Below are 27,093 nucleotides of genomic sequence, written 5' to 3'. Positions count from 1 at the left end.
GAGTAATTACGCGGCATAATGTGGCTTGTTTCGTTAATATATTGTATGCACATATTCTCCCCATTAATTCATGCAGAGCACGCGTACAAGTGCATAGGTAAAAGTACACCGAACGCTGGGAACGGGGGGAAAGGGCGTTACTTATTATCAAAGTACGATACCCTCGCAGGCAGGAGATATAAAAGTTTGTTCTTTATCTTTCGTATAAATACAGCGCGAGTAACTGTATGCTCTCTGCGAGCGCAAAGGAAAAAGACGCGGGGCAAAAGCCATACATCACGGCGCATCTTATACCTCAGTTAATATTATACAGCTTCCGCGAAATAGCAGATATATTTTCGGTGCTTGCCCTCTTCGGAGCCCCCTTATAAACTCCAGGCCATAGGTCGTTGGCCCGTGCACATGCCCGGATGCCCGTGCGATAAAACGTTCTGATCCGAGTGCGAAATGAACGCGCCCCCTCCAGAGAATATAAAAGTGTTAAAGAAACCCGGGACAACGATACCGCGCTTATTAATCCGGCTAAATCATCCGCGGAGGGGCGGGGTCCTGGGAAGGGGGAGGGGGTGCCGGAGAGGGGGCCGTCGGAAAATAATCCCGAAGTTTTCCAATTACGACGTTCGAACGCGCTCTCGCCGCCGACGATACTCGCGCGCTGTGCATCGGTGGTAAAACCGACCGACGCGTGCAATCAACCTCATCCGATACTGTGCGCCCCGGCGCATATAAAGGGTGGCTGGTACGCGCGAGCGTTCCGTGCACTTTCGTACGGAAAGAAGTGGTGAGTGCTCCGCGTACGGTTTCAGAGCATCGCGTAATAATCAGAGTGCGCATCTCTAGACGACGCGACGCGACGCGAGGCATGTGCCAGTGGTGTAGCCAGCCTCTCTCTGGTCGCGTCTTCGGTGTCCTCCAAACGCCACCACCCCTCTCGGTATTGCGTGGGCTCCAATCTTGTAGAAGGAACGGACGGGGGAAAAGAAGCGCCCCGTCGTGCCTGGGTGCGCTGGAGCCTCCCCTGACCTCACCTGCTTGCGTTCGCCATTATCTTTATTACAAAAGCGCCGTTACGTTTAATAGCCCGGCATTACGCTTACCGCGCGGAACGCCTCGATGTATCCCTTAAAACCGCTTTCGACGATAAAGAAGGCAAGATTTACGGTCATGTCGTATCGTCGCGTGCGACAGACATTTTATACGCAAAATATTACGCGTAAAATTATACGTCGGACGTGCGCGATATATATATATATATCTCGGGGCATAATTTTACAGATAATAATTTGGCTCCTGGCTTGGAACATGGCACCTCTCATCCGGCGACGACGGCGACGGCGATCCGAGATTCGGCGTATTAGCGAACGAGTCAAATATATCATCGGCGAATCACGTAGCTTTTCGGCGGAGGATAATGAAATCGTCTCTCTCTCTCTCTCTCTCTTCAGTTGAAATTTTGGAACGCCTTAAAAAACGTCAGGAAGAAATCCACGGGGACGGGAGCGGAATTGAAGATGCGGGAGGCGGCATTGATTAGTTCAACGGAACTGGAAACTTCGGTTATGCAAATGTGGCGCGAGAGCTCGCCCGGCGAGCTTGCACGCGAGCGCGATGCAAGTGCCCTCGCAAAATCTGTATGCACGGCGCGCGTGCGACTCTCTCCCCCTCGCGATCTTGTCACGGCGACGGCGGCGGCGGCAGCGGCGGTGCAGGCTCGCGATCGATCCATTCGTCTGAATTAACTGACGTCGATCAAGCCGAACGAAGCCGGTCGATGCGCGAAGCCCGGCCCCCGTCGATATCCGCTGACACTGACCGAATGAGAAAGATTAAATTAAATTCTACGGGAAGCCGCGCGCCGCTCGCGCGTTTCATCCCATTTCGGTTCGCGTGTCACGTGCGCGCGGCGCGGTGCTGTTTCGGTCCTTATAAACCCATGGATACACATTCCGCGGGCCTACTAGAAATTTTTACGATAATGTCGCGGCTATAAAAATCCTCCGTATCTATTAGTCACGTCGTACAATGTTCACGAGCGGCGCGGCGCGGCGTAACTTTTTAGCCCACGGACCATCGCGCTCGTTTGTTCGATTACGGAATCACTGAATCGTTTCCGCGCGCCAAATGCGACGCTATTTCGTCCGTGAAATAAGAAAAAAAAAGTTTGCTCGGTGACGAACGGTGCAGAACGAATGGCGACATTTTAAAAGATGTATCGTTGAGATTCACGGCGGCGCAGCGTTGAAAACCCGATCTCCCCCTGTAGCATTATGTGATCTCTTAACGTAAACGTGATCCTCTTTACCATGCAGCGCTATCGCGAATATTTCACGGGATAACGCCGGGGCATGTCGGGAACCGATTAACGAACGAGCACGGAACTGCTCTTGTTTCGCGCTAAATCCAGATGAGCTAAAAACACGTCCCGACGCGTATTCGTTAACATCGGTCGTTCTGCCAATGTGCGGAGGAGAGAGAGAGAGAGAGAGAGAGAGAGAGAGAGAGAAAAAAAAAAGGGAAGGCGCTACACCGGAGCATTTCCATAATCCAAGTTCATCCCCGGCGTCGCGTCGCATTTTTACGAATGTGCGCGACATAAAATTCCGTCCGTACGGGCCTTGTTCGTTTCGCGAAACAAGAAGAGAAGAAGACGCGATGGGTTGTCACGCTGGAAAACGAAGGGATCGCCAGTCCAGAGAGGCAAAGGTCGCGCGGACATTATCCTCGTCCAACTGAAAGAAGAGATGATACCGGACGCGAAAGGAACAGAATGAAAGCGAAGGAAGATGGAAATAAACTGGATGACGCGAAAGGGAAAAATGGAATGATATAAGAGGAAGAAATAGGAAGTGGAAAAGGCAGAATAGAGTAGACAGAAGTGGAGAGGCTGAGACAGATAAAAAGGGTACAAATAGAAAATAAAAACAAAGAACACGATGTGTGAAAAGAAGGAGAAAGGAAAAAGAGAGAGAGAGAGAGAGAGAGAGAAGGGGAGCGGAGGGAGGAGTGTTCAGAGTCTCGGTATTTCACCATGAAACCATGTAACTTCCGACGGAATGTACAGTGGCAATGGTCGCGTGTATATATCACTTCTACCCTTAACCACCGACCACCACCCTCCACGAGTATACGGCGTCAGCGACGTTCGTAGAGGCGCTCGCTGACCGTGACGCATTTTACGCTACGTGCTCGCTGTCGCGCTGACTGAAATATGTGACTGAAAACACGCGACACATTCGAAATTGCTGTCTTCGGCATGCGGCCCGAGTCACTCGGTCGAGTCTCTATCGAGTAAGAGGCATTGAGACATGTCACTGCATTGTTGCTCAAGCTGTAGCCGCTGTAGCCAGGGGCGGAGACCCGAGAGATTTATTCGACGATGAGAAAATATTTCTAAAATCGCGCGATATATCGACGAACGCAATTAAGTGTAAACGATATCATATATGCGCAACGATTTGGAGGACAGCGATCCAGCTAGACATTTCTATTATTTATACGGAGATTACGTGGAGAGAGAGAGAGAGAGAGAGAGAGAGAGAGAGAACGAGAGAGAGGAAAGTTGTCTGGCATTCGGTGAGCTTTTCGTAACAAGATTATTTCTCAATCGCCTCTACTCCGGATGCTCGCGAGCGGATTGAGAAATAAAGGACGACTGTGAAGCAAGGATCATGGACTTGAAGACTTTTTCGATAGTGTCCGAAGATTCACGGGACTGTATTTTTTTTTTGTCTCTTTCCCTTTTTGTTTTTCTGCCATCTGTCTGTCCATCAGGCAGATCCGATCTTTTTGAGGAGGGCTGAATAATAGAACAGAGTCATCGCGTAGCTCGAGGCTGGCCAACCTGTATTCTCGCACCCTCGGACTAGTCCGGAATAGTTGTGAATAACGATGCTCGAGAGAGCGCCGGCCCCTTGTCGGTGCTGGCGCTCCAAGTACCAGAGCCATCAACCCAACCCTACCAACGTCCCCTTTTTCGCTCGCTACAGAAGAGAGCAGCATATAGAGTTGTGTGTATGTGTGTTGGCTATACTTTCTATAAAATAAAATACATGTCGCCACCGCCTTCTCATACCAGACACATGCGGAAGACAACGAGAAGAAGAAGAGGAGAGAAGAAGTGCTTTCGTCTCTTGTTTCTCCATCCCTCCTAAACACGACGTGACGTGAAAGGCAAAGAGAACGAAGGATATCGAGTTTGAGCGCCAATCGATGGCGAGGCTTCAATCGCCGACTGACGTAAACAGATATATTTTTTTTGCATCTCGTTTAATTACGTGTCCAGAAAATTATATTTTAATTTTAATTCAAATGCAATTACTATAATAAATGTAACCAAACTATAAGGTTGAAAAATTAAATAATCATATTTTTCTCATTGTGTGTGAAAAAGTAAATGGTATTGCAAAAATAAATGCGCAAAAATTTTGGTCATTTTATTTTAACAAAATTATCACACACACGCGTGAAATAGAGCGAGAAAGAGAGAGAGAGAGAGAGAGAGAAATTCGTCCTGTGCCGATACTGTCATTTCCAAAAAATATCAACGTAAAATTTTTTATTGCACATTTTATGAGCTAATAAAATAACGTGCTCATGAAAGTATACGTAAATCGTTCACTTTTCAATTAACCGGATAAATTGAAACACCATCGCTGTCAAGGGTGAGCTCATTTTTCCACTTTTTCCTTAATTAATATTCATCAACAGCTAGCGTGTCTTGATTAAAATAAATTGTCAATTTTCAAAGTATGTTGTATCGCCGGCGTAAAAAAAAACAATTTTATCACGATTTACATGCAGACGCAATGCAAAAACGCTCGTAGATAAATCAAAATTATCGATGATGCATTATAACGTGCGACATAGTTTATATCGGTTGTGTTAAAATAAAAGTTATAACAAAAAAAAATCGATAAAATATATTTGTTGAATAAAAAAAAATTGGAAAGAGTTAACAGAAACTCAGAAATTTAAATAACTCGCGTCATCAATTTTATATGTACATATGTGCCATTTTATTTGAAGTCAACGACTTTTCGAAAGTGTAAAATAAGCTTCGAGATTTTTTTATGATATAGCTCAACCCGCATATCTTTTTTCAGCTTTTGGTGCAGTCTACCGACATCTAATTCTACAGGACAATATCCAACGTGTTAACCCAGTAGAACAGACAGAGTAAAATTTGGAATCAGTTACATCAAGATAAACCGAGCTAAAGCGGAGCAATTAGAGCGCGAGAAGGGCAAAGTCGAGACGGGCGGTGGTCCGCTTGACACTACATGTTTGGTCGCGGAAGACAAAGCAGAAACCATTCGGGACGCTCGCCACCACCGCGAGAGTTGACGAGCAAATGGGGAGAGAACTGGAAAACTTAACAATGCCCGGAGGTCGTCGTGTCACGGGGAAGGAAGGCCAAAAAGGCGGAGTTTCGTGAAGAGGTAAAAGAAAAAAAAAAGTTAATCCAGCCAGGAAAGGCAAAATGTTACTAAAAGTGTCATTTCTCATTTTCGCCTTGACATTATTTAATGGCTTTTACCTGTAGTTCCTATAATGAATTCCACATGATCGACTGACTACGCTGTTAAAATATTAAAGAATTCAATTTGAAGCAATTCCTTGAGTTAAATAACATTTTATTATTTTTAACTTCCACGTGTATCGAAATTTATTATTTATTTTAATACAAAATGATGTAGTTGGAAGAACAACCTCATCTAATGAAGCCATCTCTGTGATGGAATTGTTTAGTTTCAAAGTAAACAACATCCGCATTGATGCGCGCGTATGCAGTAAACTAAATGTTACTCAAAGTTTTTACCACTTCTCGAGTAAAATTATTCAACTCTATTGTTTTAGTTAAATTAACGATATATTATGAGCAAGAGCAATGACGATCTATAAGAAATATTAAAAATGACTTGAAATTCGAATCTGACAGCGCACGAGCATAAAATAATAAAACAATAAATTTTAATTGCTCGTCATAAAGACTGCCAAACGTTTTTTTCATTTTTACCACTCTTATTCTTTCGTTCAGAAGAGAAAGAATAAGGATTGTAAAAATGAATTGAAAAAGCGTTTGGTAATCTCTATGACTTCTTCGTTTATTTCGAACTAACAATAGCATCGACTGTTGAAAAAGAAATGAGTTTATCGGCATTATTCCACATAAATTTTTCGTTTAGGAAAAATCTATCTCGAGGAGAAATGTATATCGAACGCATGCGAGAAGAAGCGTCCAGTTATTTTCTTTCGCGAGTCGCGTCGATTCGCGCTGAGGATACACATGGGCACTCGGCCAACGTGCCATTTCGCCGCGAGCACGGAATCCTCTCTCGACACCTACAGAATTATCGCGGCCCGCCTTCCGTTTTACAATTCCCAGGGGATCCCCGGTAATACGAGGCGGATACTTATTTTTCGACACGGGCGAACGGACGCAGCTGCAATGCGACTAGTCTCGTCGTGAAATCCACAAGAGACTACCCAGGAGTGCTTTATCGTTTATTCGTTGCATACATATCAAGTATCGCAATCGAGATTTCGGATAGGATGACTTTAATGAAATTTATTAAAAGATAAAAATTATACTCTCGCCGCTTTGCGAGCTGCCGCGCGCAATGTCCGCTTGTTGACGGTAACATCGTATTTTGCTCGAGAAAAACATATTTACTCCGTTCTATTTAGTTAAAATTTGATCCTTGCTGTTTAAATCGTGTGTCTTTTCCATTTTATAATTTTTTTTTTTTTAAAGGATTTTATTAAACACAATATCTTTTTAATACGATAACAGCATTGGCATACATAGAATCGCGCAATAATAGATAATACCGATATTCTATTCTGAGAAAAAACGTTATCGACTTGACTAATATTTTCAACTTGATTAAATTTCTTCAAAAGTATTTATGTTTCTAAGTTGAATACGTAAATGCTTAGAGTTCAAGTATTTTATGTATTTGAGTTAAATATACATATAAATGTTTGTGTGAATTAAGTATATAATATTATATATTTAAATATATAAATATTAGAAAAAATACAATCAAGATGAAAAATTTAATCAATTTAACAACTTTTCTCAATGTACCATTTGCAATATATGTTACAGTAATTTATTCTGCAAATGGTAAAAAGTATATAAAAATACAACTGCAAATAATTAGAAATTTAGGTTTTTTTTTAAGATCGAAATATGCAAACTTTGTAAAATGCAACCACATCGTAGAAAGTTCTTCTAAAAAAAAGCTCTCATTTGTTATAAAAGAAATGCTCTCTAAACGATAATAAAAACAAGATTTTTTTAATTAATCGATGCATCAATCGCATTACGCACAAATGCAACGCGTTGCTCTGTAAAAGCTGCATTTACGCATAAATGCGATTCACTAATTGTCGAATTAAAAAACACGTTTCCACTGGAGTCTACGATGATCTCGCACGTACGATGAGGCGGAGCTGACCCCTCATCGCAATACATGATTTCTCCGATTTCTCCAGAACTCCCTCGTGAAGCATTCCGAACTTCCTGAAACTTCGAGATGTGATATATCGAAGAGCTGAGAAAAATTCTATTCCCAGCGGACGAAAACTCGATGCAGCCACGTGTTTTCTTCGCGTGGAAGATCCCATCGTGGGCTGTGAACGTTCCGCGAGGAAGTCGACACAAAATCTCGATGGAAACTTTCGAAAAGCTTCCGCCCGCCTCCTCGACATTACTTCCGCCTCCGCCTCGCCGTCATCCAAAATCCGTTTCCTAAATCTCGTACCTAGCCGAAGCTACTTCCACCGTAAAATCACGCGCGCGTAAAACGGGCAATAAAGAGAGAGATGAGAATACGCGTGCGCGCGCACTTCCCTATGAAAAACGGGAGGGGATTAACGAACCGAGAAGCATTTATATCTACCGTGACGTCAATGAAATGCTAAAAAAGATTATCGATACAAAGTATTTCGGAGGAAATTCACGAAGTAGTTGGATTTCTTTCGCATTAACCGCGATGTGAGCCAATTTATTTATAGAATACTTAAGCCATTTGTTTGTTCTAATCCAAAAAGATAGACGAAATAGTAGCCTTATTGATTTCTGAAACAGATTCAATTATTTACTGTCGGCAAAGAGCCGAGTGAAAATGAATAGGACGTAAGATACTCGAAAGTTAAACCAACTTGTACGTTTCAATTCTTCGGCATGTCTGTCGCTCTATATCTTACATCTCCAGAATCTCAACAGGATATGTCGGCGGTCAATGTAAGCGAGGCGAAAAGTCGCAGTCATCGGGAATCAAGCCTTTCGAAAGAATTGACTCGCGAAAGGGGGTAAAACCGACGGCATAATGGCGATTTCCATCGGGAGACGTTTAAAGTACTGTGCAAAGACGTCGGGCGCTACTACCACTATCGGAGATCAGAGGCAACCCTTGTGGGGAACAAGGGGATGAATAGAAGCGATGAAGATGGCGAATGCGAGACAAACGGAGACGGGAAGCGAGGGAGGGGGAGAGGGAGAGAAAGAGAGCCGAGAGAAACAGACGAGAGGAAGAAGCGACAGCAGGAACGCATCCAACTTTCGACTTATTCAAATGAGCCGATAGATTGAGCCACGAAGGTGCCATTTGTTTCTTTCTCGAAAGCTTCTCGTACACCCCCAACCCGATTTTGTCGTCAAGACTATTTCTCTTTCTCCCGTTGTCACGTACCACCTTGAACGGATTTCATACCGCAATTGTTAACGTTCAAAGAGCAATTTTAAATAAATTTGATATATTCTCATTAAATAACAGTTAAGTCACCGCATTGTCATTGTACAATGATGTAATAATGTTTAATTTTGTACGCTTCGCATTAAGATACAAAACGTAATAATGGAAATTTACCTACGCGAGATGTAAGAGATGAGCCGAGAACTAGTTGCCTGGATACACGTATATTCTCGCGAATGCATCCGTGACGCTGACCAGTCAGGATAATGGTCGACCGCGAAGAAGCGGGCAATTCTCATCGCTAACGAGTGCGGGTCACGAGAGTGAAAATAAAAATCGACGGAAGAAAAGTGGAGTAAGAGGAACGAAGATGTAGGTGCGTGCTGAATATGTATTACGGATAAAATATTGCATAAGAGAGAAAGGGATTATTTTCTAAATATAAAAGAAAATGTATTCAAAGCGTCATCTTGTAGCGGTTACGCTAAGAATTGTAATTGCTAAAAAATTGTAAAAATATAAAGATATAAATTTACTTTTATATAGCGCGACGAAAATTTCGAAATAAAATTCTGTTCTATTATAGAATTTCTTGTACATACATTTCGCGTTCGTATAATACATTCAATTTGTTTGCGTAAATCAAATTGTGTACGTATACGCAAAGAGAAGATGTGCATTATTTAAGTGTACAAAATGTTTAGAAATTTCAATACAAAAGTTATTATATATATAGACATAAAGTTATTACTCCATTATTGCAGCTTTCAATCCATAATCGTGACACGTATAATGAAGATGTAGAAAGTTAGAATAAAAGCCAGAAAGATAGAGAGAACAGAGAGGGTAAAAAAAAGCGATGCAACGGGCCGATGGGGCATTCCTTCCGATTTTCCACGTCATTTCGCCGCATCCGTTGCGATAGAAAATTCCCTCCGCCCGTGATACGACGAGGAGAGGAGGAAGAATCAGTCGACCGGACTCGAATCGGTGCGTCCGCAGTAACGTGTGCGAGAATCGCAAGCGTGGACTCTCTCCACCGGTCGTTCTGCACGTGTTACTTCCTCTTTTTCTTCCATCCATCCGGTCGTTCGGCGCGCACCTACCTACCTACCACCCTCTTATTTGCTCCTTTTCTCTTTCCCACAGTTTCTCACTTTCGAGTTCTGTCCGGTACCAACGTGAAAATCAACGTGAAGAAAAAGAGGGCGAGAGCGGGAATGCTCCGTTCCTCGAAACCCTCTTTTATACTTCCGTTCGATTGACGCTGAACCGTAACGAGCGCCGTCGGCTAAAAAACACGATCGCGCGTAATCGGCGCCCTTATGTGATTTTAATCGGGCGGCTGCCGGGATTGCGATTCGCCCTCTTCGAATGACGTCAGAATCTCCGTAATAAAAATGTAAATCTTGCCTTTATCCGTCGTTACCCGTTTTAATTTTATTCCACAAAATTACAGTTGTTGTTTAAGTGGAACGATCTATTTTATCGAACAGGTATATTTTTTTTTTTTAGAGAGACATTTTATCTTCTTCCGCTAACGGTAGACAATGAAATTATAAAAGTGCGCTTTTGTTATGTCCATAAGCAGTGTCTTTCTTATTCCTCGGAGCTCCTTGTCGACGTCACTCGCGTAAGAAAATATCTATTTAGGGGATACTTGTGGGCCTTCGGTTGAAACATGATGACTAAAAAAGCAAAAGTGACGAGAAGAAGAAACCATACTTTGATACCGGAAGTGGTCACGATCTATGTCAATACACACATGTGCGGGTGCGCGATGCACCTGGGTCTCGCGTGCAACTAGTAAAAGTAATCTTATATGCCGTCTCAAAAAGAGAGGGAGAGAGAGAGAGAGAGAGAAAGAGAGGGGGGAGAAAACAATAAAGACATTGCATCAAACTCGGTCTTTCTGCTGACCGTGAGAACGTAATTACGTTACGCCCGTAACGTGCTACTCATAAAATAAAAGCCGTCCCATTGTCTCTTTACTTTTCCCTCGAATCCGCAGTAGTCGTACCGAGCTAACGACTTTTCCGAAAGCGATGGCGATTACGCTAATCTTGCTGTAAGTGGCATCTTCCCGGGAACACGCGGGTAATTTATAATGGAACGCGACCCGGTGCCTCCTTACGCCATCCTTTATATACGCATTGCGTTTCCACACGCGCGTGAAGCCCTTCGGCAAAAATTTCGTATTCAGCGCGCGCTATGCGAAGCAATAAATTTCAGCGAACAATCATTCGTAGGGTAGGTTTTTAATGACTCCGACGCGAGCCCGGCTCGTACCCACGATATTGGAGCCACCTGATCGATTAGGTACTGAATGTTTCGTGACTTTTTTCACCACACCCCCACGACCGAAGCGATCGATTCATTTTATTATTTGTCCGATCCTCCAATTCCGCATTTAATAAAGTTCTTTTGTCTCAGCTCTATTTATTCACATTTAATGAGAAAACGCGAATAAACGGGACGATTCTTTGCTCGAGGTTTGTTGCGCCGTTCGTCACAAAGAACGAATTAGCCCTCGCCGGTAATATCCGGCAGTGATTAAGGTATACTTACATTAGATAATTCGAGTCTTTTTTTCTAAATAAAAATTACTTTAACATATAAATATATAAAAATTATTAATAGCACAGGTACGCACGTTAGTCTCTTTATACTTTCAAAAAAATATATAATAGTAGGGAAAAGTTGCTGAATGCGAACCGGTCTCCTAAAACGTACCAATTCAATATTTTACATTTTTACTTCATATAAACAACATTTAATTACAAAAATAAAAATTAAATAAGAAATAAGTAATAAAGACAAAAATTTAGTAAATTATATTTTGTTTTGTGCAGGCTATCAACACTTTGGAAAACTAAGTACTTTTGTTGTAAATTTTTCATTAACTTGTATAGCTGATAATAACGTATCTATTCAATTTTATTTTAAATTGTTACGTTTACGCGTAAAACAAGGCTTATTGTTATATATATATATGATAATTTACATTCATTGTATATACATATTTAAAATTATTCTAAAAATTAAATCGACATTTATAAACTCTATCAAGTTTCCTAATTCACACTACAAATCTTATTATTAAGAAATGATGCTAATGTAAGATTGATAAGTGATAATAATGAAACTAGTATTTAGTATAAAGTACGAATGTATCAGTTACAAAAATTAATTCAAGCCAGTTTTATTTCGGTGTTTTTACCTTTTCATTGATGTTTTAATTTATTATTGTTATTTATTATATTATTCATTATATTATTTCGTTATATTATGATTTAATTTATTATTGTTAATTATTGTTATTTATTAATTATTGAATATTTGATCGCTTTTTCGGTAAATTATTAGTAAAATAAGTAATTAGTTAATGATCCCTTATATTCTTAATCACTTTAATTGCACTGCAAGTACGCTTTATGCGACTGGTTTTTTTGAATCACATCTTTCGCAACGTGTTACAGAAGAGCTTATGACAAATTAATTTATTATTACTAAAAGATATAACATGCAATAATAGATGACTGAAATCGAGCTACAATTTCGAACTTTGATTTACATCCAAAGTAGCGAAATGCAAAATATAATAAAAAATAACTCAAGTGGTACGCAACTCTACTCTATTCCTTGCACGAAACACAACACAGAAGAGAGCATTTGATTGAATGTTCATTCATTGGTGCCTGTCCATTGACTGTTTCACTATTCCACGAATGAATGATAGAAACGAGAGAAGGAATAAGACCGAAGCTGAGTTCGCCATCGAGCCATCTTTCACCATCTTTCGTGCCAGCTCTGCCGCCCCTCTCCCGCACCCCTGTTCGTACTTTCAGGAGTAAGAAGTCGCTTTCCAGCCCGTAAAAGTGAATGCATAAAAGTGCACGTCGCGAATGCATAAAATGGCGAATAAACTCCGTCGTAGAATATTCGTGCTTACTGCTTTCCCTCTGCCTTTCCCCCTGTTTCCCTTTTCTCTCGCATTTCCCCGTTCTTCCGCTTTCTCAGCACCGTCTGACGTCGCACACGAGCTCCGCACATTCACCTTTCCTCTGCACTTTTACACCCTCCCTCCCCCTGTCGCCCGTCCCCAGCCCTCCCTCTTAGCTGGCACCGAGCTATATCGCGCGGAATGCGTCTATACTAGAATCTATCGACTTTCACGCGCCTGCCATCCGGACCAATCTAGTACCCCATCCCCGCGGAGACCGTAACGTTACGGAGTAAGTGCCAGGAAGCTTGCGTACCCTTCGCACCTTTGACAATATCGACTATATTCGAATTCTGAGATTTTCATCGGCGCATCCGCCGATTTTCGAGCGAAGGACTGTGAACGGTGCGATTTTAAGAGCACGGAGAGTTCTCGCGCGCATCGTAAAACGCAAGATCGCTGTCGTTCGCACGACAAAAACCGTGCGCATGGAAAAGAGATCGGTTCTAAAGAGAGAGAGAGAGAGAAAAACTCGTTAAATCACATCGTCATTATTTGCCTTGGTCGCACGTTTCTCTTCAACGTTAAACACCGATGCCACACGAAGAACGACAAGCGAGTCGCGTATGGAGCTCGATGCACTCTCCTCGAAAAAGAGAGAGTCCTCTATTTTTCCTAGCCGCGCGAAAGGATCGAAAGGCGTGCCGGGAATATAGGCGCACATACACTTTGCACGCTGTCGCTACATGCGCATATATAGGGTCGCGCTCGTATATCATGCGAGATCAAGGCGGCCGGATATTCGCGCTTTTCGCATTATCCTTCAATAACTCGAAAAGTCTATACCCACGTGCGACAAGTTCCCGTTTTTTTTTTCCTTTCAGTCAATCGCGAATGTATCACAGCTTCCTACATATGCCGGATATATGTGCGATATTGCAACATCGCCGATAGCAAGGAGGGGCCGCACGACGCGGTCCCTCTTACCGCGGTTTATCGACGGTTCGAAGCAAGCGGCTCGGCCCCTTGAAAGAGAAGGGAGGGAAGATCGAGCGAACGCCATGAAAAGCGAGAAGTATAGTTAAGCACAGTGGAAAATGCGGTAGAGAGGGTGCACAGCGAGTTTCGCGTTCGCACTTTACGTCGGTTTTCACGCGCGCAGTCAACAGTCAGCACAGTCATCCGGGGGGTGGTCTCTGTGCCGCTCTCGCTGCCTGCACCGCGACGTGACGTCTCGCGTCGTCGACGCGGAAAGACATTGCGGGCGAAGTGAGAATGTAAATCAGACGAGACGCGGAGTTACACGACTCAAGCAGTACCATCGTTCTTAGCACACACCGCGCGCGCGCGCGCGCGCGCGACGCAGACGGACGTCTCGCCGACAGCACAGTTCAAAATTTCTTTCCGTTTATCTTGCGATAAAGCAACGCGATATTTCCTAGATATTCGTTCTCCGCTTCTTCTCGGATATGTATTCAGCGCGCGCATGTACACATCCCGCGATTTGAAAAAGATTTCGCATGACAGTATTGAATGATGTCCTGCTACAATATTATTCGATAATGCACCACAGGAGAGAGAGAGAGAGAGAGAGAGGGGGGGGGAGAGGTAAATCCGATTGATTGATATAAAATTTGCATTGAAATACACACATAGGTACGTCCTGCCGCGACGTTATTGTAGAGGATGAAAATGGCGCATCGCGTCGAGCGATTCGGTCGTCGTGGACCGGCGATCGAATCTCGCGAACGTCACCGGCGATCGGAAAACGCGATTGAAAATATTTACGAGGATGTGAATGTCAGGGCGCATCATCGCGCGAAAGGATCGTCCGTTTCCCGCGGCATTCGAGACAGGTATATCCGTTCCGAAAGCCTTTTGCGTCTGACCGGGTTCGATTGATCGTTCTACCTCCGGCTGGTATATGTTCGAACACACAATGCGCGGCTCGACTTTAATATATCGCCGATATTACCGGCTTGCGGAAACGCGGCGAGAAGGAGTAACGTCGAAGCAGGGACTCGCGGAAACGAGCGTGCGGAAAAAAACGAGAGAAAGAAGAAAAAGGAAAACAAAAACTGCGAGAGAGAGAGAGAGAGGAAGTACGTGAAAGGGCATGTGAAAGTTCACGCAGGTTTTGAGAGAAAACGGTACTTCGTAAAATCAACGGATAAAGCGACGATATAATAATATCGACGAGCGATCAGCTTTTCGGAGATGCCCCAATTTCGCTTAACCGGCTTCGCTCCGCGCCAGTGAATGGTCGAACTGTCGTTAAGCGACATCCGCTATTTGCATTTCGGTTGCTCATATCGCCCTCGTGTATGCTCGTTGCGCAATACGCGACACGCGAAAAATCCTTTCCAATCGCTCAAGAGGCGAGGGAAGGCGCGCTACGAAATGTAAATAGCCAATTAAACGGCGGGGCTGCATTTAAATGAAGTCGGCGCGTGCACAGCTTGGGGCGAGGGACCGACTTAGGGATTACTCGTCTTTAAATTATTTTCCGTACCGATTCCCCGTCTCTCACGGTAATCGCAAGCCAGCTGCAGCGTGCATGAATAAATAAGATGCTCGGTGCAGCTTTAGCGAGGAGAGAAAACTGCGCCTTCAAAGAAAAGTTACCTCGTCGGTCGCCGCCGCGCCGCGCCGCGCCATGGACGACGGAGATAACATACGGATCGCTGCGCGTGCTGAAACGAGATAAATCGTTTGCGGATTTCTTTCAAACTTCACTTGTTCTTAAAAGGGGAAACGAAAAGGAACAAAAATAGAATCCGATTATCTAACAATATTTTTTTAACCGGTCATTCACTGCAGCAGCCGCCCTTATTGCCGGGCTCGCGGCTCGATTAATTTCCCGGTGCGGAAAACCATTTTCTCATTCATTCCCGAAACGTCGGCCGTCCCCTTTTTTTTCGCCTTCCGTCCCGCGCATCTATTCAGACGCAAAGAACCCTCCGCCGCGACGCGGGGTTGATTTCAATTAAGCACGCTAACTCCACCGAGACACCCTTTCCCCCTCCCCTTCCCCCGAAGTCACCGTGTCGCCGATGCTTGTATTCAGCGCGCTGAAAGAAGTCTACTTGCGACGACGTGGACGCAAAAATATTATTCCGCTTATTTTGTTCGCTGATGGGAACGCGGGACGCGGCCGCGGCGGGCAACGAGATAATGAAAATGCAAACCGAAAACCTTCGTCGGACAATGTCGCACATCGAACGACTCTAAGAAATGACTACTCTCTAAATTGGAATCAGTGTATTTTTCACTGAAAGACAGTGAATAGTCTGTTTTCAGTGATATACTTATAACTATTTCATTCAGTGACATGTGATATGTGACTGTGACAATAATACACTGATTGGTCAATGAGAGTACCCATTTCTTAACCAGAATCACTGAAAAATAGTCACTGAAGACACAGTTATAAATATGGCACTGCAGATCAGTAAAATTCCACTGGTTCAGATTTAGAGAGTAATAAAATATAAACAAATTTTATATCGTCTAAAGCACAAGCAGTAATCTTATAGATTGGATTGTTAATAAGGAAAGATAAGCAAGATAAGATGCGGTATCCCCTATATTGCGCAATTCAAATGGGAATCACAATCGAGTATACGCATTAGATATGGCCCCTCGATCGCTGAAAGTTACCCACAAGCTAGCAAAGTAGATAGCTGCATTATTGAATTAAACTACTTTCTAAATCTAAATTAGTGGAATTTTTACTGATTTGCAGTGCTATAACTGTGTCATCAGTGACTATTCACTATTTTTCAGTGATTCTGATTAAAAAGGGGGTGACTCTCACTGACCGAAACAGTGTATTGTCATTGATAAACAGTGCGCATATCACTGAATGAAATAGTTATAAGTATATCACTAAAACAGATTATTCATTGTCTTTCAGTGAATAATAGATACTCTGATTCTAATTTAGAGAGTACACTGTTGGAAAATTTGTGTACTTTTTGTAAAAATATCTGCTGGTTAAAGTTTTTGTATTAAATAATGAACATATTCATGTGCAAATTTAACACATGTAAATTTAACACATTGCACGTATTTATTAACATAAGATATGATAATGATATTTTTTAAATCATTTTTATAATTTTACATTTCGTATCTGTTAAAATTTACAGAAAAAGTGTTGATGTTACATTATAACAGAGGTGGGGATAACTGTGCCAAAGATTTTTACTATTCTTCTGTTAATTTTATCGTAAAAATTATATTAATTGTATACACAAGTAATTTCGAATTACGATCAAGATTACATTTCTCTTTTGTTGAAATATTAACGCAGTATTAATGTTATCATTTAACACATCCAGATTATGTTAAATTAACACGTAATTTTAAGTAGACCGTTTGAGACATGTGTTTTATGTTAAATTTAACACAATTTTTCCAACTGTGTATAATTTACATTTTTTTCAATTTTCTTATGATTTTATCTCATTTTTTTCACCTGTAACATTAATATTAAATTATAGAATACTTTTAAAGTATCCCACTTTGTTGACGATGATATCTCCATCTTATTCCATCCATGAGGCAAGATAAGAAAAAATGCCTTTATCTTTTTTTTTTTTTAAATAAAGTTTATAACTCTCTAAATATTTTGTTTAATGATTATATAAAAAGATTGATATCCAAAGAATATTTAAAAAGTAAAAATAATTCGTTATTATGAAAACCTAGCTTTTATTCCTTATCGAATCTTGACTATCTCGTCTTGCTCAACCTTCCCCTATATAAGTTTCAGATCGACAATCGGATTGGCGTCCATCGCGTCTCTATTCCCGTGACATAGCGTCGTCAACAAGCGGATATCAATCTTCAGCGGAAGCTACGTCGTCCAGCGATGTGTACGAACGTCTACTAGACACATACAAACGTACGTATCCAGCGAGGGACATAAAGACGAAAAAGATGTCTCCAGACAGAAGGACGGTCTCATGTCGTTTCAACGATACCACGATATTATCCTCGAGTTTCGTAGAGAACTCGAGTCTTTCGCGAGCGATGTGCGCGCTTCGTTCCGTTGGAAAAATATTTATTCGACCGCGATGGAAAGGAGAAGTCTCTCCCTATATACTTGCGACAGAAGCGCGCGGTGCATAACCCGTGTTCCATGGCCGTGTGTGCGCGCATCGGCGCGGCGCGGCGGTCCCTTTTGGATTTCGCCGGCGAAACGAGAGGTCTCAATCCGCTTGAAGCAGTGAGCGAACACGAGAGTCCGAGAGTGACGCTAGAAATGAGGTAAAACGAGGTACGTACGTCCCGATACTGGAGTCTGATTTCGCAGAGAGCTTTTAGCGACTAAACTGCGCGACTAATATCGTATAAAAGAATGCATTTGCGAACGCATACGTGTATGTCTCATCTTGATTGCAATGTACACAGCCACGCATGCCCACAGAATAGATTTCTGGATTCAATGCTATTACTCTTGTATCATAAAACAAGATTGACACAGAGACAAACATAATTATCTCATTGGCAAGAGAATATTATATTATTAAATGAAAAAATTCATAAATCTAGAATAAAATAATCTTGGTGGTACTTCGTTAATTTTCCCAGAGAGATTTAAATGAGACAATGGAAATTTGTGATGAATCTCATAAAACTCTTGATTTAACAATAGATTTAACAATTGATCTGAAGAAAATTTGAAAAACGTTCCTTGTGATAAAATATCACAGAAGTCCTAACAAGAGAACTCTGTAGGTTCACTATGTAGGTATAAAAAATATATTGTCTGATAGCCAAATGATCCATTAAATTCGAGGACTTGCGTTGTACGCGTAGCCAAGCAAAAGCTACTGAGTCTCCGTGGATGCATGGATTATAATGCATCGCATGCGAATCTTTCGAATCGGTGATGTCCCGAACTAGGTAGCGATTGATCATTGTGCGTTATGATATCGAGATCGAGCAAATTCTCATTCTTAATTTAAGAACATAAACTAACATTTATATACGTTACTCTTGTCTCAAAATACGTCAATCTTATTTAATTCAAAAGAGAAGAATAGAAATTATATACCTTATTTTAATATTGCTTTTTATATTGCCCAAGGCTGCAATGAGATTACATCAAGAATATTTTTAGCCTTATTATTAGACATCATTTCTGAGAGGGCAGTATACACGCGCACGTACGAATGCATAATTCCGATATCATAGGCGCCGAGCTGCGTTTAAATGTTCCGAGAGTACGTGGTCTTCCCACAATATACTTCTCTATAATAAAGTTTCAGGTGCTCTCGATGCTCTTTGAGAAAAATCGGGACGAAACGGAAGCAGTTGGGAAAGCGGGATGGAGGGAATTTGTGCTCCGTTAGAAATTTCCCTTCGCAAGAAATTTTAGTGGCTTCTAAGGGAGAATTTACAAAGTATCATTAAAGCTCTTTTCAAATTTGGTCTGAAATTATATTCCGCGGTGCTCTTCGGATAAATTAGTTTTCCGTTTTAATCTAATATTTTAACATTACATTCGAAAATTTTAAAACTGAATACCCGGCGTCCGAAACAAAAGCTCATTTCATTCGTGTAGTAGGTGGCGGAGGACGAAATAAATCGGCAGGCTGTTGCCACGGTCGATTTGATTTCGATCCTGGAACGGGCGAGAGCACAGCCGAGGCTTGCGTTAATTACCAGCAATTTCGGCGTTTCGCCGCTCTTTAAACACCGCCTTGGGAATTAAGCGCGGTGCTACATTGTCGATAAGGAGAGAATGAGCAGCGAGTGAAAGAGAGAGAGAGAGAGAGAGAGAGAGAGAGAGAAAGAGAGAGGGGGAGAGGAGAATAGAGACGCTCGTTTCTTGCAGCCACGTTTACAATTTATAATCCTATTACAGGATTTGGGATACTCACCGGTGTGCGTCACTCCAAGTCGACGTAGCGAAAAGCCTCTCACAAAAGGTATCCGGGCTCTTAAACAGAGAAAGAAAAGGAACTCGTTACGTTGTAAGTAAGGCGACCGCTCCATCGTTAATTATGGCCACATTAATTACGCGACTTATAATTACGATCTTGCGGTTCAACTAAAGATACTTATGGTGGGAAACACTTAAACCGAAGCATATATTTATATGTCTTATTTCGTAAAGCGACACACACACATACACGTTTGACTATATTAACAAATGTAATATTAAACCCGTAAACAGCGCAGCAGTCTGACGTACCGCTCCCATATTTCCAATAATTTTATAAGTTCTTATAAAAAATGTATATTTTCAATTATTCTTAAAAGATGTTTTAATGTAAGGATAAGCAAAAAATCTCATATATGCAAGGTATCTATAAAGTCTGTAAAACTTTACCCGCTATATTTCGGAATCAGTATAAATTATGAAAAACTGTGAAATACATATTTGATCATTTCAAGAGGCTCGTTTTTAACGAGGTTGTGCCTCCCTCAGGAGGTTCTTGCGGAACCTCAACTCAAATATTTCAAATGGATCCATATTATATCATTTGAAAGAGTACAAAAAAATTTTTTTCGATAAAAAGCGGAAGTTGATACGTTGGTCCATTTGGGAATTATTTAGTCAAAGTTCAAAAGTTTCAATTTTCAAAAAATTGTTACTCCCATTCGAAAAATTTTAAAAATCTAAAGGACCTAAAATGTCCTAAGAAAATTAAACCGTAAAAATTTTCCCAACATTAAAATGTAACATCAAACGAGTAAATAAGATTTAAAGTGTGTAAATGAAACGTGGATGAAAGAAATACAATACATACATGCTCAATACTGTGAAAAAGTAATGTAAACGGTAAATCTAGGTCTATGGGACCGCTACAATTCTTCAACCGTTTCATATTGCACGTTCCCAGCGAATGATAATGGGACCAGTGCAGTGTTTGATGGGGACAGGTGGCATACTATTAGCGAGACCCTCCTGTAAGGAGAGTGGAGCAAATTTACCAAAAGTCCGCCATTTTTAGAACAACTTTTGGTTAAACAAATGGGATGTTCAAAATCTGTTTCTTTCTAGATTATATTCAAGTGCTCCTCGAATGGCAGGTACTGTAAGTTTAGAACGCCCCTTGTAGATATCAAGGATGTTATTGTCAAGTTTCAATAGCGCCAGCATTACAGTTTAAGGATGAAAACCCTCTATAATAATACAAGAATCAATAAGTGTCTAGCAACGATTACGTTTAAAAAAAATTTGTTAAATAGAAATATATGAAAAATATTCTTTAACAGAATAACGGCATTAATAAACACGACGTTAGTTACAGCATCGATATCGCAGCATAACCGAGGGTAATATCAATATCAGATATTTCCAGGAAGTACATCATTAATGGCCTTACTCGCGGGAGAAGAGAATGGCAGCGCGTTAATTGATTTTTCATTCGACAAAGCCGCCAGAAGCCTCTTCAACGTCCCGTAGACGGAAAACGAGCAGCTCGCGATGGAAATCCTCGTGAAAACAGTCAGTGCACCCGGCAACTGGCGGATCCGAAATCCTCTCAGCGGAAATCTTTCTCCGCTGGAATATTTAGCGGTCGAACGAATCGCAACGGACGCAAGGAAAATGCACGGGAAAAATCGCTCCTTGCGTCCGGCGGGAATTTCAAAGTTCCACGGAAAACACTTTAATTTTGCGTGAAATAGCATTGCTGTTTTTCTTTTTTTTTTTTAAATCGAGCCTTTTACTTCAACTGCGACGACTGCATCGATGCTCTCTCAACCATAAGAGATCCTTCTTCTCGAATCGTAAACAACAGGCGCGTGTATATACAAACGTCCCGCTTCAAAGCTTACAAAGAGCAAGAAGTATTTCGCTACAACGTTCATGCAAGCGATAAATCATGCTCAAACGTAATGCCGTACGTTCTAACGAAGTCGTGGACGAACCAAAACGCGGAAGTTCCGACGAAATTAATTTTCTCGCACGACCCCCTTGTAGTCCCAAAACGGAAATCGCAAGGACCCGGTGCAACTAAACGCGAGGCGGCACGTGCAATTCATTTCGCTCGTTCATTATAGATTTTAATACCACTCGCGTCGGAATCCCATCATAAATTAAACCCTGACAGACGAAACTCCGACGGCACAGTCGAATCTGCGGAATACGATGCGATCCGGCGGAAACGCGGAGATCGTAATTTTTGGAGATAAATCCTCCGATTTCCCCCAAGTGTGACACGCGCTTTATATAGTCAATGAGCTAATTTCAATTTTGCCGATTTTAATTTCTCCAATTTTATTTTCCCACCCAGCAAATTGAATTTCAATAAATTTCACGGGTAAGAACGGGGAAGTTCACGTTTCGTATAAATATTTATATTTTCTATATCGGTATAAATCATATTGAAGTATGCAAAATGGTAGAAACGTATTCTAACGCACGTTGTATTGTAATGCGATGCGACATATGCACAATTTTGTGACACGCGGAGATGTATAACTGTGGAATTTAAAATTAAAATCGTATTAAACGACATACTGAAATGCAATTGTTTCATACGAGGGAATATTACGAACAAGTTTCAAGCATGATTGCAAGAGACGAGTTGCATTGAGCGGCGAATTGCAGCACGGTAAATATTAGGAATTACGCCAATGCGGGGATTCACCAACGAGCCTGATGTGTGTCCATGTGACTGTGACGTTCAACACATTCTCCGACATCGCAGAACGTATCCCCGAAGAGCAGGCCGAGCACGCGAGAGAAGGCCATTAAGTGGCACCGACCAGTTTTCCCGTCGTTTCTTCGCGATACCACCGTCTGGCAATATATTTTCCCTCCCTTTTAATTACACGCATTACTTACGCTCGTTAATTAGTCTCTAGCTGAGGATCAGAAAGCTGGAGGGTGAGTACCAGACATCGGATGCAAGCATTTGCGTCGAGTGCTACGCGCCCCGTTTCTCCTTTTTCATCTCCTTGCAAGGAGAAATCTCTCATCGCTCGATTATAATGTCAATCTCACTCGGTATTTCTACTAAATTAAAAGAAATTGTAATTTATTTCCAATTGCCGAGATTAAATAATATAATTATCGCAACATTGTACGGAAACAGAATTGAATAAGCGTAAGGAATATCTATTGGCCTTTCGAACGAATAACTTGTGCAACATAAAATTAGTTTTCACTCGACTAATAACTTTTAACAGTTCATGTATTTTCAACGAATGATATAAAGAAAGTTTTATCACATCTCCGATAGTGGCCATAGTCAAATTTAGAATGCCAATTGATGTTCTATCGCGATCACCACAACCTGAATCTGAAATCTTAAGTCGGTGTAGGTTGAATAAATCCAAGTATTTTTATATACGTGTCATGGAAAAGGAGCTTTAGCCTTTCAATTCAGAGAATATTGCGAAGGATGATCAGACAGGAACAGAAACTCGAGTTTCTCCTTCTATATACAAATATATAAAGTTTTATATACACTCGTATATATAAATAAATTTATATTATATATAAAGCTATATACATACATGTACGAGTATAAAACTTTTTCCCTGAATTCTTCTATCGTACCTAAGAAAGCCGACTTCTGCGCTTTAAAAGCTGAAGAAGTCGACGCGCGCGCGCGCGCGCTACCCCTGAGAGAAGCAGACGACAACGAGGAGAAAGAAGAATAAGATCGTCGGTAAATCGTCGGCGGAAAATCAGTCCTCGGTGATTCTTACGGCGACATTTCGCGGTGTATTCCTATGATATGCCGCCGAGCACTATATTGAAAGGGAATAAGAGGAAGGCGCATTCTTCTATTTGCATCGGAACTTGCAATTTCTCCTTTCTTCGCGGTCTCAATTACCGATGCACCATTGTCGGCTGCTCCTTTCAATTTGCCGAGTGGCACTCCAACGTACAGTTGCTAAATATAGCGAGCTACTTATAAGAATGAGATATGGATGTCGACCGAAAACATTTGGAAATTGTTGAACGATTCACCGTACGTCAAGCGCTTTTCGGTTCGCCGTGATGCCTCGTGACGTTCAATGCGATGTTCGATAAAACTATAGAAGCAAATAAATGGAAGCATCTTCCGTGATACCATGTTTCATTCCATTTGCTTCGGTCCGCAATGCCACGCTACAACATACAAAGAATTGGCGAACTAATAACGGGCACGTTATCCTCTTTTGAAATATCTTTTATTGAAGTATCGCCTTCCCATATACTTCGTGATCTACAGCTCTCTCCTGACGTCGCGACTGTTCATATCGAAAGGATGCTTCATGAAGATACATGCACCGAGCTGCCGGGAAATACAGAGTCACGGATCCGTGCTAATAATTTTACAAGTTGGTCGATAAATTTCTAGTAAGGAGGTACGGGATCGTACCATGAAAATCGTAAGCGTAGAAACGCGGGGATTTGACCGTATATCACAACGGCGCGCTAGGGGAAAAAACTTTACCACCCATTGGTAGGAAATATAGCACCCCACGGTATAGGAAGGATCCTGCAGCGAGCACCGCCCGCGACTGTCTCATACGTGCATATAACTACTGGTTATATAGTACAAGTGACTACGATAAAATATAAGCAGTGCCAGGCTGCTATTTCGACATTTCGGACAGAACGAAATATTGTAATGTATCTGTTTCATACTTTGTAGACTTTTTACGAAAGCGTCACATCCTTGGATAAAACCGAAATTTGTCTCTTTCTAATCTGTCATTTGACTATTTATCAACTTGTAAAATCGGACCCGACCTAGTCAAAGAGCTCGAACAAAAACCTTTTTTTTAATGAGTTTTTAATGAACAATATACCACATGTATAAACGAGATTAAATATATCGATAAAAGAAAAGAGAAGTAAGTTATAAGTTACTAAAGTCACGCTCGTTTACATCATTAATTTCATACGTTTATTCGTTCTCAATAGTTTTTGAAATACCTATAATGAAAAAAGCTGAAATCTGCTTTACACGTGAAGGTAATTTCAGTCATTAAAATCTGTTTATTAGCAGCAATTTTTAAAATAATTTTTTTTAACATGATCGTTCATCAGTATTAGATATTTAAAAAGCAGCAATTTTATTAAAATTTTATTATAATTATAAACAAATTATAAATAAAAGTAGATTTATTTTAAGACGAGTTTAAAATGTACACTCACGTCGGTCGACATTCATATTATTTTCTTTCTTCTATGTTCTTTCTGTGGTAAGAAAATGACAAAGTACTACCATTTCTATACATCTAGCAGTAAATGGCATGGTGTTCTTTTTTTAGCGATTTCTCCAATAAGTCTAATCCACTCTCATTTTTTTTTATGTATGAATTGTTTGAAAGGTTTTTCTCCCATAAGCAATCTACTTCTCATTCATTTATCACATCTCTAAGTATAAAGTTTCATTAAAATCAAAATTTGATACGATAAGGGGATTTCCCTTGTCAGTATAAAGCAGATTTAATATCATGAAAATTTTATTTATATCTTTTCTTTTAATGATATTAAATAGATTTCGATCAAATTATTATCGAGGATCTATCGCAATTCTTAAGCTTGAGATACGTAACAAAGAATCCTTGCGAAGTAAGGAATCTTCTCTTTCGAGTAGTCACTTTGCTTTTATTCGTGCGACCCATTACGCCAGTTGTACAAACAGATCGCGTTACGTCTTTCAAAGAAGCTCCACGAATATGGAAGTGTGTCATCCGGTCATCGTGACAACGGGCATCGCATGGCATACTTTTACCAATGCTTCGTTTCACTTTCGCACGGGGCCTACGTCAGGGTCACTCGCGCAGCTCGTCCGCGTTACGAGTCGAGTTCGCTCGCTTTCTCTCTCCGTGAACTTGAAATCGAATTATACACGCTTACGCAGCCAAGCGGTTACGCAATTCGTCGTAATCCTCGGTACGTCGATATCTGCCACAGCGTGATGCCGAAGCTACTGGAAACGTTGACGGCTCTTTGCGAGTCAACCTTCAGCAAACCTAATGCAAATCTTCCCCCCTCCTTATTTGTTGCAGGCGGACTTTACAGCAGAATTTCGCCTGTAGCCTTGCTCATTAATGCAGAATTAAAATATTGTAATAAAAAAAAAACATCGTCCGCGACGAAATTTTCACAAGGAATAAACGGGCAGTACAATGTGCAAACAGGCCGCAGATGAAATTTGCACGTAACACAAGCGAATTGTATAATGGGATTGCTCGGCGCAGGAGTTGTACACTGCAAATTAGATCTGCTTGATTTCTGATAACATTTACGAACTCTCCGTTAGTTTATACACGTACACACGCCCCGATTAACGAATTACCTGCCGCGCGTCCCTGTCGCCCTCGAAGGAAATGAAGTCGAAGCGACGCCGGAAAATTGGAGACACAGGCGAGAGAGAGGAGAGGAACGGAACCGGATTTATCGCTTAGGATCTCCGCTCGGGTCTCCGGCGGTAATATCCGACGGTGATTCAACTCGTCTCGAGGGTGTCTTCGGAGTACGGCAATAACAGAATAATCACTATTCCCACGTGCAATAGGTACAGTCATTAAAACGCGACATTAATTATTATTAGTTATGTCCACGGGCAGGAAAAGTAGAGCTCCGCCATCCCGCGTCGCGAGAGTATAAAGATAGATGATAATTTGCCTTTTAACTGTTTGTTAACTAATCTGTCATTGCCACTTAATTTCGTCGCGGCTTATAAAGTTATAATACGGCGCTCTCGCCGCGGATATATACTCTTTCCATTGTGAGCGCTTCTAATATACTGCGGAAAAAGCACGCACGCTGCGTTCCGTCGAGGCCTTTGCCTGGTTTACGCTCGCCCTATTGTCCCAAGCAACAACACCTACAAGCAGCAACGCCTACGATCGTCGCAGTGCCAGCTGTGAAAATACCGAGCTCCACACGCGCCGGTGATCGCGCTAATTATGAGAACGAGATGAGCGTGTGGTAAAAAAAAAGAAAAAGAAAAAGTAAAAGAAAAAAGAATCCGCAGAGCTCACGGGGAAAGAAAGGGCCGAGGGCCCTGAAAAATTCCCTTCGCCGGGCGTTTATAACGAGTACAATGCGCAACGCGTGATTCCCACCGACATCGCGATATCGTCAATTCTCACAGTACGGCGGTGAGTGCGTTCACTCCGCGCCCGAGAAGTCGTCGACCGTTACACTTGACACGTGGAATATCCTGTCGCGCACTGTCGATCACGGCTATCGATTATTTACCAACGCGATCGCCATTGTCCAACTCGTCGCGGGATCGAGATACGTCGTTTCATTGTCCCGCGTATGCCGCAGATAAACCGATTGCGTCTGCAGCTGACGTAAACGCGTTTGGCTGCGGTAACTATCCCGCTCGTGTGCACGTACGGTTTATTAGACATCATTAGATTCACGTTTTTCACTGTTATATGCCGCATGTCATCTCAAGATGCCGCTGTGGAAAAAATATTTTTTTTTTAGTGGGAGAAAAGGAGGGGGTTGTGGAATACTAT

The 27,093-nt window shown here is 41.7% G+C and overlaps 1 protein-coding gene and 1 long non-coding RNA gene across 10 annotated transcripts in view; one reads left to right on the top strand and one right to left on the bottom strand.

Moving 5' to 3' along the window:
* LOC105207535 (protein turtle) overlaps positions 1 to 27,093 on the bottom strand; it is a 306,264-nt gene that overhangs the window by 214,425 nt on the left and 64,746 nt on the right. For all 9 annotated transcript variants that reach the window (XM_039449815.1, XM_039449817.1, XM_039449814.1 and 6 more), the window contains exon 2: positions 19,539 to 19,597. The gene's annotated coding sequence lies outside the window, so the exon portion shown is untranslated. The remainder of the gene's footprint in view (positions 1 to 19,538; positions 19,598 to 27,093) is intronic.
* Positions 1,976 to 18,022, top strand: LOC120357910. The gene is made up of 3 exons (XR_005574916.1): positions 1,976 to 4,661; positions 5,103 to 5,438; positions 17,417 to 18,022. It is a non-coding gene; the product is annotated as an uncharacterized LOC120357910 (long non-coding RNA).

The sequence above is a fragment of the Solenopsis invicta genome, chromosome 5, assembly GCF_016802725.1.
Source record: "Solenopsis invicta isolate M01_SB chromosome 5, UNIL_Sinv_3.0, whole genome shotgun sequence".
Classification (NCBI taxonomy): Eukaryota; Metazoa; Arthropoda; class Insecta; order Hymenoptera; family Formicidae; genus Solenopsis; species Solenopsis invicta.
This window is presented reverse-complemented; position numbering and strand designations above follow the sequence as displayed.